We start from the raw sequence: 15,235 nt of genomic DNA on the forward strand, positions 1-15,235 counted from the left end.
CTTTTCCCTTCCAAAAATAGAAATCTGTATATATCACTATCAGAAAGCTTAAAAGGACAAAACTTATCCAAAAAGGGAATTTCACTATAATACTTTTTGGGTTAATACATTGCTCCCTAACTAAGTTTGTCAATAAATTATGATTTATTTTAACTAAGCATTTAAACACGTAATAAAATATTTCAATAAGACATTTGATTCAAATTTTGGGAACCTTTTTTGTGCGTATTCTTTAGTGTTCAATTACTTAAAATATGTCACATTCTTTTAATTATATGCATTAACGTTAATAAATTATTATACAGGAATTTTTATAAATAGTCACTGTAATAAATTTAATTATGCTCTATAGCTATAGTTTACATATTTACGGGTTGTAGCTATAGTTTAAGTTGTCCCATTTGTATAATCCGCAAGTACATTTGCATAATTGAATTATTTTTGTATAAACTCGAAATAACGAATTTATTCAAACACAAACATCTTAACTTTAAACAATTATACAAATTATATTATACAAAATTATATTATACGAATTTTGAATTATACAAACATGCGAATTATATAAACTCAAAAATTAAGTCCACGTAATTATCACTGAATGTTGATCGCGAGTGGTAATTAATTGAAACTATAGCTATGATGACTAATTAATAAGTATATGTTTGCTTAACCATATAATTTCTCCATTGTAGAAGCTTAAGACTTTTGCATCCATTTTAAATATAATTTTTTTTAAAAAACTTTTATACATATTCTCAATTAAATTTGATATTTGGTGAATATGTTTCTAACATCGAAAATTGAAGAATCGAACTGAATCGAAATTGGATAAAATCGAGGTACTTGACAATTATAAGCTTCTAGGAAATCGGTATAGAGGGTAGTCAAATTTGGCTTCTGCTAGTGGGGAGAGTACAACTTCTTCGTAATATTAGGAATACAGTTAGAACTTTGTTTATAAATAATATTTGAGCGTTTGTAATTACAATCGAAATTGTTAGAACATGTTATTACAAACGCTCAAATATTATGTTGTAGGAAATATATAATATAACATAATATTTGAGTGTTTGTAATAACATGTAATCATAAATATTTATTTATATTCTTTTTAATTATATATGTCGTCCTTACTAAAAATAGATAATCTTTAACACTTGTAATATCACAAAACCAATGCATAAATGCACTATTTTTCCAATTTTACCTTTGATATTTACTCCATCCGTCCAACAATAGTTGTCCACTACACTAAAAATAGTTATCCAACAATACTTGTTCAATTTTTAAAATCAAAAGATAATTTACTTTTTGTATCTATTTTACCCTTGTTATAGTATTCATCATCTGACACATTTCTCAAATCATTATATTTAATAAAGTTAAAGGATAATATAGTAATATTACCCCAATTATTTATTGTTTCTTAAGATATGTGTCAAGTCAATAGTGGATAACTATTGTTGGACAAATGGAGTATTAGCTTTGAAATATGCATTTGACCAACATAGAAATACTAAGTAAATCATTTATGTTCATCGGTCAAAGTAATTAATTAAAATAAATTAATTCATTTTCATAATTGAAAACTTGACTTTAAGAAAACACTAAATAAGGATGCAATGGTAAGCTTACCTAGTTTCTTAAAGGACGTGAAATCTAAAATAATGACAATTTAATAGGAACATAAGGAGTATAAAAGAAACATAAAAATATGTAATTTATTACAGCCTCCTTTCCTATTTAATTAGTTGTCACCATTTTAGATTTCACGCCCCTTATGAAACTAGGTAAGTTTACTATCGTACTTTATCTAGTGTTCTCTTGAAATCAAGTTTTTAATAAATGAACATAAATTAATTTATGTTGATTAATTAAATTGACCAATGAATATGAATTATAGTTAATTAATTTTCCTATGTTGATCAAATTTGTATATATTTTCAAGGCTAATAACTCTTAAGGGTAAAATAGGAAAATGTCATTTCTACTTAGTAAAAACGATATGTAAATAGGAACGGATGAATAATTCATCACTTTCATAATATTTTTAATACCTTATTCATGAACTATAATATACCCATTTAATAAAATTGTATAAAAATACTACTCCCGCTGTCCCTATTTACTTGTCCACTTTAGAAATGACACACCTATTAAGACAACAATGATTAACATAGTGAAGTTACAATTTTACCCTTATTAATTATGATTCCAAAATCAATTTACTCATTAAAGCCATTGTCCAAATTTCAAAGATGAGATAGCTAATCAATGTTGTGGGAAGTTCATCAGTTTATTTATTTATGACAACTTTTCACATTTTAGTGGGTTCACTGCGTAAGACCCACAAATGACAAAGAAGGTTAGCACTTTAGTTAAATTAAGTTAAAAAAAAATTACAGCCACTTCTTTGAATTCAAGTGAAAAAAATTGAAGGAAAACAACGTACACTTACAATTTTTTGTAACATTTAAAAATTTCCCACCAAAATATTTTGTTATAAAAAATGCTTCAATGAAATGAGAAATCAAACAATCAATGGACACATGACAAAATAAATCAAGTTTAATGAATGAAATAGATGTAAATATTTCTATTGAGGTGGATGATTCTTCAAGTTTATTTCTATCCATTTTTAGAGTAAAAAGATTGTTCAAAATTTTTACTCATAAATTAACGAAATGCTCTTTTGGGTAACTTAAAAGATTATGTCACTTCCTAAGTAAAATAAATATTGTCTTGTTTCAAAAATGATGAATTAAAGCGTAAAAATTTTCAAGAAGTTTAAATGAGGGTACAAAAAAAAATGTTATTTATTGATTTGTCAAAATAAACAAGTAAATAAAAACAACTAAAAAAGAAAATATGGACAAGTAAATAGGGACAAGGAGTAATATACTCATGTCATGTGTGCCAAAAATAATAAGACTAATTCATGGAATCTGCACGGACGTTACGTATACAGCCAATCAAAATGTCACAAATCTTAAAGGGCGTATTCAGGTGACAAGACAAATACATCTGTCACAACAACCATAAATTTTTGAGAAAATCAATTTGTATTTAACCAATAAATATTTAAAATTATTTTTGAGCATTAATTAATTAGTGTTGTTTTGAGGAGTTTTCACTTCTTCTTTTTTAACTTATGAAAAACGATTTTGCTAATATCTAATTATTATTTTTTTACAAATTTTAGTTATTTATTCTTAAAAATAAATCTTTCATCTTATTTAATTTAAATAAAAACATAGCTTGAAATTTTGTTTTTTTTTTTGGTTAGGTGGGTTGAGGATCAAAAAATATCTTTAAATACTTTTTTAAAATTTTTCGAGATTGAATTGATGTTCAGTGGAGAAATTCCCTTTTGCTTTGTTTTCTATTTGAATAATAAATAATACTAATCTTGAACATGTGTTGATTTAAACTACTGACTTTTCTCCTTTGATGACAACTTTATTGACGTTTGCTAGAGGGAATCTTATCGACTTCCATTATTTTTTTAAATTTTAATGATTGATATGGTTTGATTGGCTATTTTTTTTTTAGTTATACTATATCAAATTTTCAGTTACTTTATTGTGTGTATTAGAATTTGAATTTCAAAAGTGTATCAATTATCTCAGTTTTTTTGGTATTGACATCGTTTGATAAATTTTTAATATTTTCTTTTTGAAAGCACATCATCTAAGAGTCATACTTTTATTTAAAACTTACCCTTTATCAATCTTTTAGTTATTTTATTGTGTATAATTAATTTTTTTTGTTAGCGGTACAAGTTTTTTTCTTTTTTTATTTTTATTTTTTAAAAGTACATCATCGAGTCACACTTTTTCTAAATGCATAATATCACTTTAATTTGACTTTAACTGATATTTATGTCTTTCAACTTTGGATATTGTGTATAAATGAATATTTAAATTTGTATAAAGTTTAATAAATAGACACAAATATTCTACGTGACAATGTGTGTCAAATACACTCAAAATTATTTGTAAAATGTCTCATAGGATGCATGTGTCAATTTGTGCCCACCTAAAATTAGAGGAATAGAAATCAACAAATACATTAATATATTATACCTTTATTAAAATATCTAACTGGTTATATAAAAGAATAACAGATTTGATTTGATCACAAAGTATATATTTCTCATGCATGACCACATGATACATTTCCTGTGTGGTGCACCCTGAAACCCTCCACACTTCAATAAAATAGTTTGCATTCTATACGAAAGATGTAAATTGTACTAGGAAAATTTGTGCGACAAGCTTGATCAAAATGCGCTTTATCAATGGCGTACCAACAAATAATTCGTTTTTCATAAAAAAATAAAAAATAAAAAATTGGGGTAGGATAAAAGGAGGAGATGACAAGATGGAGAATTAAAACCTCACCAACAAAGTGAAAGATTTCACATTGTCAACCAACTAAGCGACTAATTTGATTTCTAAGTTTTTTCACAAATATTTGAAAGTAGTAATTGTATTAGTTTTTACCTAGCTAATTCAATATATAATAATTTAGTCTAACTGTCTAACATGTTACTCGAGATATGATATCCTCACTCTTCGATCTGGTCCATGTTATATGTGATGGATTATTTGTTTGATTGTGTTTAGGTGAGCATATAATTATTACGGATCATATATAATGGTGGCCGGTGGGGAATGTGCAGCTTTAATTTGTTAAATAATAATATAGAAACGTATAATTATCATGTTCATATTACAATAACATTATATATATCCCGTGAAATTCATTAGTGAGGTTTGAAAATGATAAAATGTACTTAAATTTTATTATTACCTCTTGAAGATAAATAAACTGAATCCGAAAAACTCTTGGCTTAGCTGCAGCAACTCCCAAAATAAAGAAAAAGAAGACAATAAAAAGAATATAACAAATAATAAGGAAAAGATTCAGATTAAAACACAAAATCTAAAAATTCTAATAAGTTTAATAAAATTAAGATTTGGAGATCTCAAGTATTCCCCGATTGAATAAAAATTGGTCACGAGGGGACATTTATATCGGTGAAATTTGGACTGCATTTCTAAAAAAAAAAAGAGTATGAGCTGTCAATATGGGTTGATTCACCCCATTCGAGCTAACCCATACAGGCTTTGCAATTTGATGGGCCAAGTCGGGCTAGCCAATTTTTTATGTGGGCCAGGAAATGATCGGTCTAGCCCACAAGTGTGTGGGTTACGGGCTTTGCCGGGTCAACCCTCTTTTCTTAAAAGTTTATTTTTTATAATTCTTTAAATTAAATTATAATTTAAAAATATTATCATAAATATTGACTAATGTTACTACTTGTTAATCAAATACACAAATAATACTATCTATATAATATTTATTAAGTTTGATTTCAAGTAAAAACATAAATAGTTAAATAGAAATATTAACCTAATTGTTTTTCAAAGATCATAATAAAACACAAAAACTATGATAATATTCATAGGCTATGGCCTATGTAGTGATTCTCTAGAAATTTTAGGAACTTTATTTTATGTAGTACATATTTTATAAATATAATTTGTATTTAAATTGTAATATTTCAAACTTTAAATAGATTTTGAGTGTAGACTCCTGTTAATTTTAATACTCTATTTTTTTAATTAATTTTTATTTGGTCCACGGGCTGACTCTATCCATATTTCTCAAGCCCCACAAATCGACAGGCTTATTCAGGCCGAGCTAAAAAGCCTTTTTCTTAAATGAGCTCCAAAAATCGTAGCCCAACTTTATTAAATCACGGGTTAGACCGTCAAACGGGCCTAGCCCATATTGACTGCTCTAAAAAAGAGGGAAATACAATGTATAATAGAAAAGTTTTACTATATTATATAATATAATAGAAAGTGTTTAATTTAAAGAACAATAACCACTTCCAAATTCCAATAACGTACAAAATACTCTGGTTATAGTACTTTTTATTTGTGAGAATTCCAATCTACGAATTAATCAATGTTAATGCAGTAAATTAAATATTCATTTAAAATGAATTGGTAATTTTTTTTTTATATAACTATAATCTATATAATGTCTGAAAATTACTAAATTGATTACCATTTATTTAAATTTATGTCATATAGGATCTATTATTGGAGGAAGCACACCGATCCCTACCAGTAGTTTCTATATATTCAAGGAGCGAATTTAAAATTTTAATTAAATACGAAGAAATTATATCTATTGTAAGTATGTATAGTGATAAAAATAAATGAGAGATAATTGCACAAAGTTGCTTTCTGAACTTGCGTAGCTAAGAGATTTTCCAAATTCCAAGTCAAATCTGTATCAATTTTAAGTCTATGCATTCCAAATTAAATTGGACTTTTTTTTGGTTCAAACCTAGAATTTATAAAATATTTCAATCTCAACCCTTATTGCACCCTTGATATAAAGGAGACAAGGTTACCTTTTCTATTTGAACAATTTTTTACTAACACCTAAATATATATAAAAATTAATTTTAATTATGTATAAACAAGTTGGACCCTTTAACCTAGTTGACTCTGCAGTACACCCCAATAACGAGAAAATAACATAAATAGTCTCTTAACTATAGGAGTAGGTCTAAAATATTCTCTTAACTATACACTTAACAGATTTAGTCCTTAACTATTCAAAAACTTATCAGCTTTGGTCCCTTAACTATACACATACCGATTTTAGTCCCTTAACTATAAACTTACCGTTTTTAATCCTTTAAGTATTCAAAAACTTATCAGGTTTGGTCTTTGTCCATGTTTTAAATACAAATAGCTTAGGTTTATATTAACGGAAATCTTCGTAAAATTAAATCTTTAACCCATTTTTTAAGTTGTTTCTCTATCCCCGCCCTTTTTTTCTTCAAACTACTCTTATGAAAAGAACAATAACGTCAACGATTCAAAATAAAATTAATGAAGAAAGAAGATATAAGTCCTAATTTTATTTAATGGAGGATAAAATTAAGCATATAATTGTTGTTAATGACTTGAACCCGCACTTGAATATGCTAATCAGTGCAGATTTTATTTAATTTACTAAAATTTCTTTACGTAAAATAAAATGAATAGAATAATTAACTTGATCTATTTAAAAAAAAAAGAATTGTAAATCTACCATTTTATAAATTTCAATTTCTAAAAAATTAAACAAATTTCAATCAATGAAGTCGTTGGAGTACAAACTTTGAATTTAACGGGTAATAATTTTTTTCTTTTTTATAATAAAGTTTAGCATTATCAAGTCATTAGTAGAAATAATATGCTTCATTTTATCCTCTCTTGAATAAAATTATGATTTCTTTCCTCGTGAATTTTATTTTAAATCGTTGAGGTTAAGGTTCTTCGCATAAAGTTAATTTGAAGAAAAAGTAGCAGAGAGAGAACCAACAGAAAAAAATTGCTAAAGGATTTAATTTTTCGAGACATGAATTCTGTTAATATAAACCTAAGCTATTGGTATTTTAAAAATGGACAAAGACCAAACCTGATAAGTTTTAGAATACTTAAAGGACTAAAATCGGTAAGTTTATAGTTAAGGGACTAAAACCGGTAAGTGTATAGTTAAGGAACCAAAACTAATAATTTTTTAAATAATTAAAGGACTAAATCTGTTAAGTGTATAATTAAGGGACCATTTTAAACCTACTTCTATAATTAAGGGACTATTTATGTCATTTTCTCCCCCAATAACTACCAAAATATCCTTTTTGAACTTTAAACTAGTTATTGATGGTACTTGCGTATTATTGAATTGTACCTTTTATTGAAGGAGGACAAAGCGCTTACCCTAATTAAGATTTCAATTGTTTAAACTCCAATGGTATTAAAAAATACAAAATAATTTCTTTTTATCTATACAAGTCTTATTGGTTTAAGTTATCTAGTACGTATATTGGTGAAAATTAACGAATATATATATATATATACGTGTTCAATTTGGGTTATACATCACTATCATCATTAAAATAAATGTTGATGGATAAGTAGATATTATGTATTAGTACGTTTTAACATTTGCACATTACTATAGGAGGGATATTTAATTTCAATAAATATCCCCAGACCTAAGAAATGAAAAATATATAACGGTGGGAAAATAAACTGTACGTATATGTACATTATACAAGTCAACCCCGCAAAAAAGACATTATACGAGTATTACGGCCCATATATATATCGTAGAGGTCACTTGATAGTGAAAGTTTCTTTCTAGGAAATTCTATAATATGGTTGAAGATGATAGTCAAGTTTGGATGCCACTTTTTCAATGTCCAATACATCCCCCATTTCCATAATTGCATAGTATTGTTTGAAGTACTACAACACCATCAAGACATTTTTTTAAAAAAAACTTTAGACTAGTCAATTAATAAAGGTACTTGACATATATTTAGATTAAAAAAAAAAAGTAATTAAAAGTGTATTTTCTCTCATAACTTAAATATTCAAATGAGATGGTTCATACATTCAATCAGGGTCGATTCAATAAGATTGAGGGCCTAAAGCGAAATTTAAGAGAGGGACCGTTATATTTTTTTTTTTCATCATATATACTTTTAGTTAAAATCTATTTTTCTAGTTTTTTTAGATGTGAAGTCATTATTAACTATTTTATAATCAATTTTTTTTAATAATTACTTTTCAGTTGATAATATAGCTAATCTATTCAAAAAGCTCTCTTGAGATATTGTTAATCTTAAATAAGATTTAATCAATTTTAGTTTTGAAAAACTTCTTCCAGCTGAAGCAATGGTTAAAGGAACTTTTAACATTATTCTTTAAGCAATATGCGTATTTGGAAAAGAATCAAGTCTTTTTATTTGATTGAGTATTTTTATTAGATCATTATCTTTTACTTGTATTATTTCTCTGAACACTTTTAATTCCAAAAATAAATCTAAACCATCAATATCATAATGACTATTATGTGTTAAAGACAGTTCAAGGTTAAGACAATGTCTTTTTTAAGTTCTCATCATCTAGTGATCTCAATTTACCACTAAATAAGAAATCAAAAATATTTTCATATGCTTCAATTTGTTCAAATCTATTTTGAAGTGAAAAATTAACTTGATCAAATTGTTACTTTATGTTATCAATATTTTCATCAAATTGTATCTTACGAAATTCAGGTTCTATATTCATCTCATATACAGTTTCCTTGATAAAAATCATAGCACATAGTACATATAATTTATTTTTCAAAAATAACATTTATAAGCAATTTTTTTTTAAAAAAAAATGCCCCCTCCCCCACCAAATATGGGGCCTCAAGCGATGACTTTAGTGACCTAGGGGTTAAGACGACCCTACATTCAACATCGTATCTGTTGAGGTAAAAAATGTATTTGCTTGTGCAGATTTCGATTATTACATTATCAGAGCTATACTCGTATTTGCTCTTGATTCTTCTGATGTTAGGTTCTCACTAGGGGTGTCAAATGGGCGGATTGAGTTGAAATTGGAGATATTAAAATGGGTTAAAAAAAATCGGGTTGGGTCTTGACCCACCCAAGTTTACTTTGGGCTCAAATGGGTTGGGTTCAAATGGGCTAAAAACGGGTTGGGTCTTGACCCGCCTAATTTGACCTGATTAATCTCAATAATTTTAACATAGTGATATTTAACTTTTATAATCACAATTCGAATGTCAGCTCAAGATTTTTTTTTTAAAAAAAGTAACAAATGGATAGATAAATCTTAAAAGATGTTAAATAGATAATAATTCATACCTTTAATATAGGAGCATATCTTAGTAAAGAGTTTTAAAACGGGTCGAAATTAGAGATTGAATTGGGCTCAATTGAGGATTCTCTTAAAATGAGTTAGGCTTGAATGAGTTGAGATTGAACCCAATTCAAATTATCTTGAGCCCAACCATTAAAATTCTGGGAGGGTTATCTATATTTGAGTTCATTTTTGACACCCCTGATTCTCACATTATATATGTTTTTTGCACTTTAATTATCTAGGTCTTTGAACCATGATCAATGTTAAGGTCCTACATCGGTCGAGAGAGTGAGTGGCATATCGTTTGTTTATATGGCGCCTTAGATAATCATGATCACCTAATGAGTTGGATTTTGTGGTTCAGTTACATCCAAGTCCTATTCTCTTTACATGTTATTAATATAAACTAAAATTAAAGACAGAAGTAGTTAGATATGTATTATTGTCTCTTTTTTTAAACCAATCCCATAGGAGCTTCCACCTTTTTGCTCTTTTGTTGACTCGAACTCACAATAAGATTATTGGAAGTGAGGGGTGTTTACCATTCGAGCAACTCCGCCTGTCTCACCTTAGAAGATATTTCCGGTGTTTGACCCAAGAAAAATAAATTGAGTTCACACACAAGCTAAGGGAGTGTTTTGAGACATAATCTAATTAGTAAGAAGTAGTTAGAAGTGTATTGTTGTCTCAAAACGCTTAAATTTTAGATTATCATCATGGTTCACACCAAGCCACCAACATCTCATTAATTAATTACATTTATTATATGCTGTTATATATTATTTGTGTTCAAAGTGTGTGTTAAAGAAAAAGTTCCATTAATGGAATTTGTCTCAAAATGTAAGGTCAAAAGACTATACGTGATGAGCAGTACCATTTTCCATGTTATATTTTTTTTTATCAAGAACAATTTGAGAGGTGGGAATCAAGGTAGAACAATTTATAAATAAGAATACCAAGGAACAATTCGTAGCAAGTATACAGTCATCTAAAAAGTAAGTTTTAATTTGATTTTCATTTTTTTTTATAGAGAGTAAAGAGAACCTAAATAGTTTTAAAAAAAATCAATTAAAGAATGTGGTGATTTTTATTTGTTCATAGTGTGAAAATCATCGGAATAAAGTACTATCAATATATGGCCTTCAAGTAGTGGAGTTGCTACGCCGGTGATCGATAGCAATGATAAATAATGCACAAAAAAAAAATATAATGCGTACATTTTTGAAATATTCATAGCAAATATGAACAATTTGTCATAATTCAAGAACGAATTGACCCTTTCTCTAGTAAAAGAAAAAGTCAAAAAGCTCAATCGTTGACAAATAAAAGTGTATATATATATATATATATATATATATATATATAGTTGAATCAATTAAATATAGGATATATAGAAGTATATTTAATCCTAATTATTAAAGAAGTCCAAATCTGAACCATTACACAAATCAAAATTTAAATATTTGTTCTTTTTTAAAAAGCAAATTAAAAATAAGAATCTATATATGGTATCCAAAGGATAGAATTATAACTCCATTAATTTCTCTCTATACACCTGATACAGACAAGACTCACAATAGTTGGCAATTGGCACCAATAATTCATAGATCATAAAGAAGAGTCCCAAAAATAAAAAAAGTCAAAGGAGCATATTTTTCTTTTTAATGAACTATATACTTTTTTTAATTAAATTTTGCATAGAGAAAGTAGGACCAAGCTTATTAATCTGAAACTTCCTACTTTGTTATTAGCTTGACTTTCCTATCATGATGGCAATATACTCTCTCTCATAATTTATTTGACATAGACATAAACATAATAAACATAATAAGCATAATAAACATAATAAACACAATAAGCATAATAAACATAATAAACATGATGATAATAATAATAATAATAATAATAATAATAATAATAATAATAATAATAATAAATGATTATGAAATATCTAGAAGAAGTAAAGAAAAAGATTCTTCTAAATGTAAGTCATTACGCAAAATCAGATTCATCAATGCGTAGTGAAACNATAATAATAAAAAATGATTATGAAATATCTAGAAGAAGTAAAGAAAAAGATTCTTCTAAATGTAAGTCATTACGCAAAATCAGATTCATCAATGCGTAGTGAAACAAGTGAAGATATGCACGAAGCACAACCATATGAAGAAGACACACCAGTGGATGCATTGAAGAAAGCCGAAGATTTTTTGGCAAAATTAAAGGACAAGATGTAAACAGAAGTGTACATATCATGAGCTACCGTCGCATATTTTTTCTGAGCATCGCTCCATTTTCCTGAATGAAATTGAATAAGATATTCATTTTTATCATGCGGATTAATTTGTTTCAATATACCTCCATACCCAATATTAGACGCATCCGTCTCTACAATCTTTGGCCAAGCAGGATTAGCAAGGGTTAAACAAGGTAAAGATTTAACTCTTTCCCTATCTGGGTCCTGGTAATAGTGTATTTACTGTAGGTGAACAATGTATCTACTGTAGGTGAACAGTGTATCTACAGTAGTGCGGGCCTGCTATCGACGCGGATAAGCTTTACACTTCTTTTTACATCTTGTCCTTTAATTTTGCCAAAAATTCAAACCCTCTCTTCCGTTTTGTACTCTCTCTCTCTTGTAAACTTTTCTTACTAAGTTTTGTGAGCTTGCCGAATTTTGGCCGGAATAATAAAGTGTGCGGTTTGGTAACAACAAGGTACTTTCTTTTCTCTTTCTTTCTGTCTTTTACTTTTATAAATTCTCCGATCTATAATAATAATAATTTAGTGTCTAGTGGATATATTTTTTGGATGTTTTTTTCTTCATCAAGTAGAGGTTTTGTTTATTGAACTGAAAAGGAGGGATACTAGGTATACTATAAAGATACATTTGGTTTAAATTAGATATTAAGGTGAGATATACCTTTTATTTTAAATTAAATGTTAACCTTAACCTTTTTAAAGAACTTTGGAGGAGGACAAATGTATCATTTTGGTATTTGATCCTGGGATATCAATTTTGAAAATGTTATTAATTCCGTATAGAATGATGGGATAAAAATAACATTATAATTATGATATAATTAGTTCTGATATTGTTTATCTTAAAATAAGAAATTCTACCAAACGTGACATAAGTTAATTTTGAAGAACCAAAATTTCAGATTTAATATGGGTCGATTAAATATTCTTTCATTCATTTCCATTTAATTTCAAAGTGGTAATCCCTTATTTCTCAAACCAAATAACCCATAAAAAGTGACCTATTGATTGAAAGATTTTCATTGGTATATATCACAAAATAAAAAATATTAGTTGTTTTCGCTCTTTTAAAAGATTTTGTTGGGACTCACCTTGAGGTGGAGCTCGTATGAGGTTTAGTTCTGTAAGACTTACGCCCTAAGCGCTTGATTGTACACCCTAAACACGCCCAATTCAACGCTCGGGGCTCACCTAATATAGATCTTACACAAATTATGTGTTAAATTCTTTAGTTAACATTGTTGACCCTCATAATTCTTGAATAAATGAATTATACCTAATAGTTTTTAATCAATAGAAATAAGAATATTGAGAGTAACTCAAATAACAAGTTGTGGTATCACATATTTACTATTTGGTAGCATTGTGAGGGTGATTTATGTATTATGTAACATTTCTTTTAAAAATACATAGCTAGACTTTACTTTTTTACTTATCATTGGTCATCATGTTTTTGTCATATACCTCAAAATTTTCATATTTTATTTAGCTATTTAACTGTAATTTTAATTTTATTCATGATGGAGTGATGTTTTTATTATAATAATAATAAGTTTTCATTATTATTTTCTTTTAGGGGTAGATCATATAGTATGATAATAATAATATATTTTTTAGAAATAATGATTCTTTTATTATTAGAAAGTTAAGATATTAGATTATTTATACTTGTCTAATAATGTTAGAAGTTTTATTTTCTATGAGTTTCTTTATCATGTATGTAATTATTTCAAACTATTGATGTATTTTTATAATTTTGTGTTATTATTTATTATACTATATGTTGTAAATTAAAAATTTAAAGATCCATAGGGCTTACACCCAACGTCTCGAGGCTTACACCTCTTTCTATGCTAAGTAAAACGTTCCGCCACACGCCCTCGCCTTTTAAAACACTGATAATTGTTATTATTATTATTTTTAGATAAAAATTATATGGAGCAACTCATAAGACAATTTATATTAATTTTAAATATATGTAAATTTAACATTTAAAAATTAAGAAGCAAACTTTGAATACGCAATAATAAAGTCTAGATGAATGAAGACGCCAAATTATAGATGAGGGGCAGATATATACGTGTTTTTAAATTTAAATAAACCACATGTGTACATCTAGAGAAAATAGTGTAATTAATTGGAAAATTTACACGAAAATAATTACTCTATTAATTTAATAAAGTAGGCGTACCTATGAATTTTGTACTCCCCAAGACCCCAACTACTTCTATCATTATGTACTAATTAATAATTAATACTCCTAACTATTTTGAAGTATGTCATTCATTCATTCATTTTGAACTTTTAGTTGTTAGGGACAAAAAGTTAACAAATCATTATGTATGTATTATTTTAATCAAATACTTTTAAATCTGATTAAAACATAAGTGGTGCTGGTGCAGTATATAAAAATCGTTTACTATTCACACATGGGAAATTTTTAACAAATAGGAGAATATAGCCCTTTTAGCGTTCAATAATTTTAAATTCTAGATCGGCGTGCTAGGCTCCACGACATGTTAAACGACATGTTAAGTAGTATCAAAATTTTAATACGGAAGTATTAAAAACATCTCTGATCTTGGTACAAATTATTAGTTTTATTTCTGAACTATTGACACCTTTAAAAATACTCCTCTACTTGACTAATTAAACTTAGATATACCATCGATTTGTCACATGACATAGCAAGTGGTCTCAAACTTTTGTAGGAGCATGAGACTCTTGATAAAAAATCAAGGGAAGTGTTGAAAACTGTGCCTCTAGACTTGACGAGAATTTAGGGGTGTATTTCACTCATGTTGCAAGATTGAGAGCGTATTTAAGTTCAATTAGTAAAGTTAAGGAATGTTTTTAGACCGTCAATATTCAAAGATGAAACTAATAATTCACACCAAATTTTGAGGTGTTTTTAATTCTCAAATTTTAATTATATATATAATATATATTTTCTTAAAAATATTATAATCCTTTTAGAATAAATTTTTTCATTCCGCCAAGGTTCTTGATAAGACAAGTCAAGGTTCAGTCTATATTGGTAGCTCTGCCAATAGATTGGTTGGCTATTTATTTTTTTTTTCCAACTTGAGTGGCCCTCTTTTTCCCATATATAAATAGAGCACTCACTCACATAACAAACTCGTCCTTGATCAAATCACACAGCTTCCACAAAAAATTAGAAGGCACAGGTCTACTTTCTCTTCTTCATTCATTTCAAAAACACTTGTAGCCTT

The sequence above is a fragment of the Solanum stenotomum genome, chromosome 10 (assembly GCF_019186545.1).
Source record: "Solanum stenotomum isolate F172 chromosome 10, ASM1918654v1, whole genome shotgun sequence".
Classification (NCBI taxonomy): domain Eukaryota; kingdom Viridiplantae; phylum Streptophyta; class Magnoliopsida; order Solanales; family Solanaceae; genus Solanum; species Solanum stenotomum.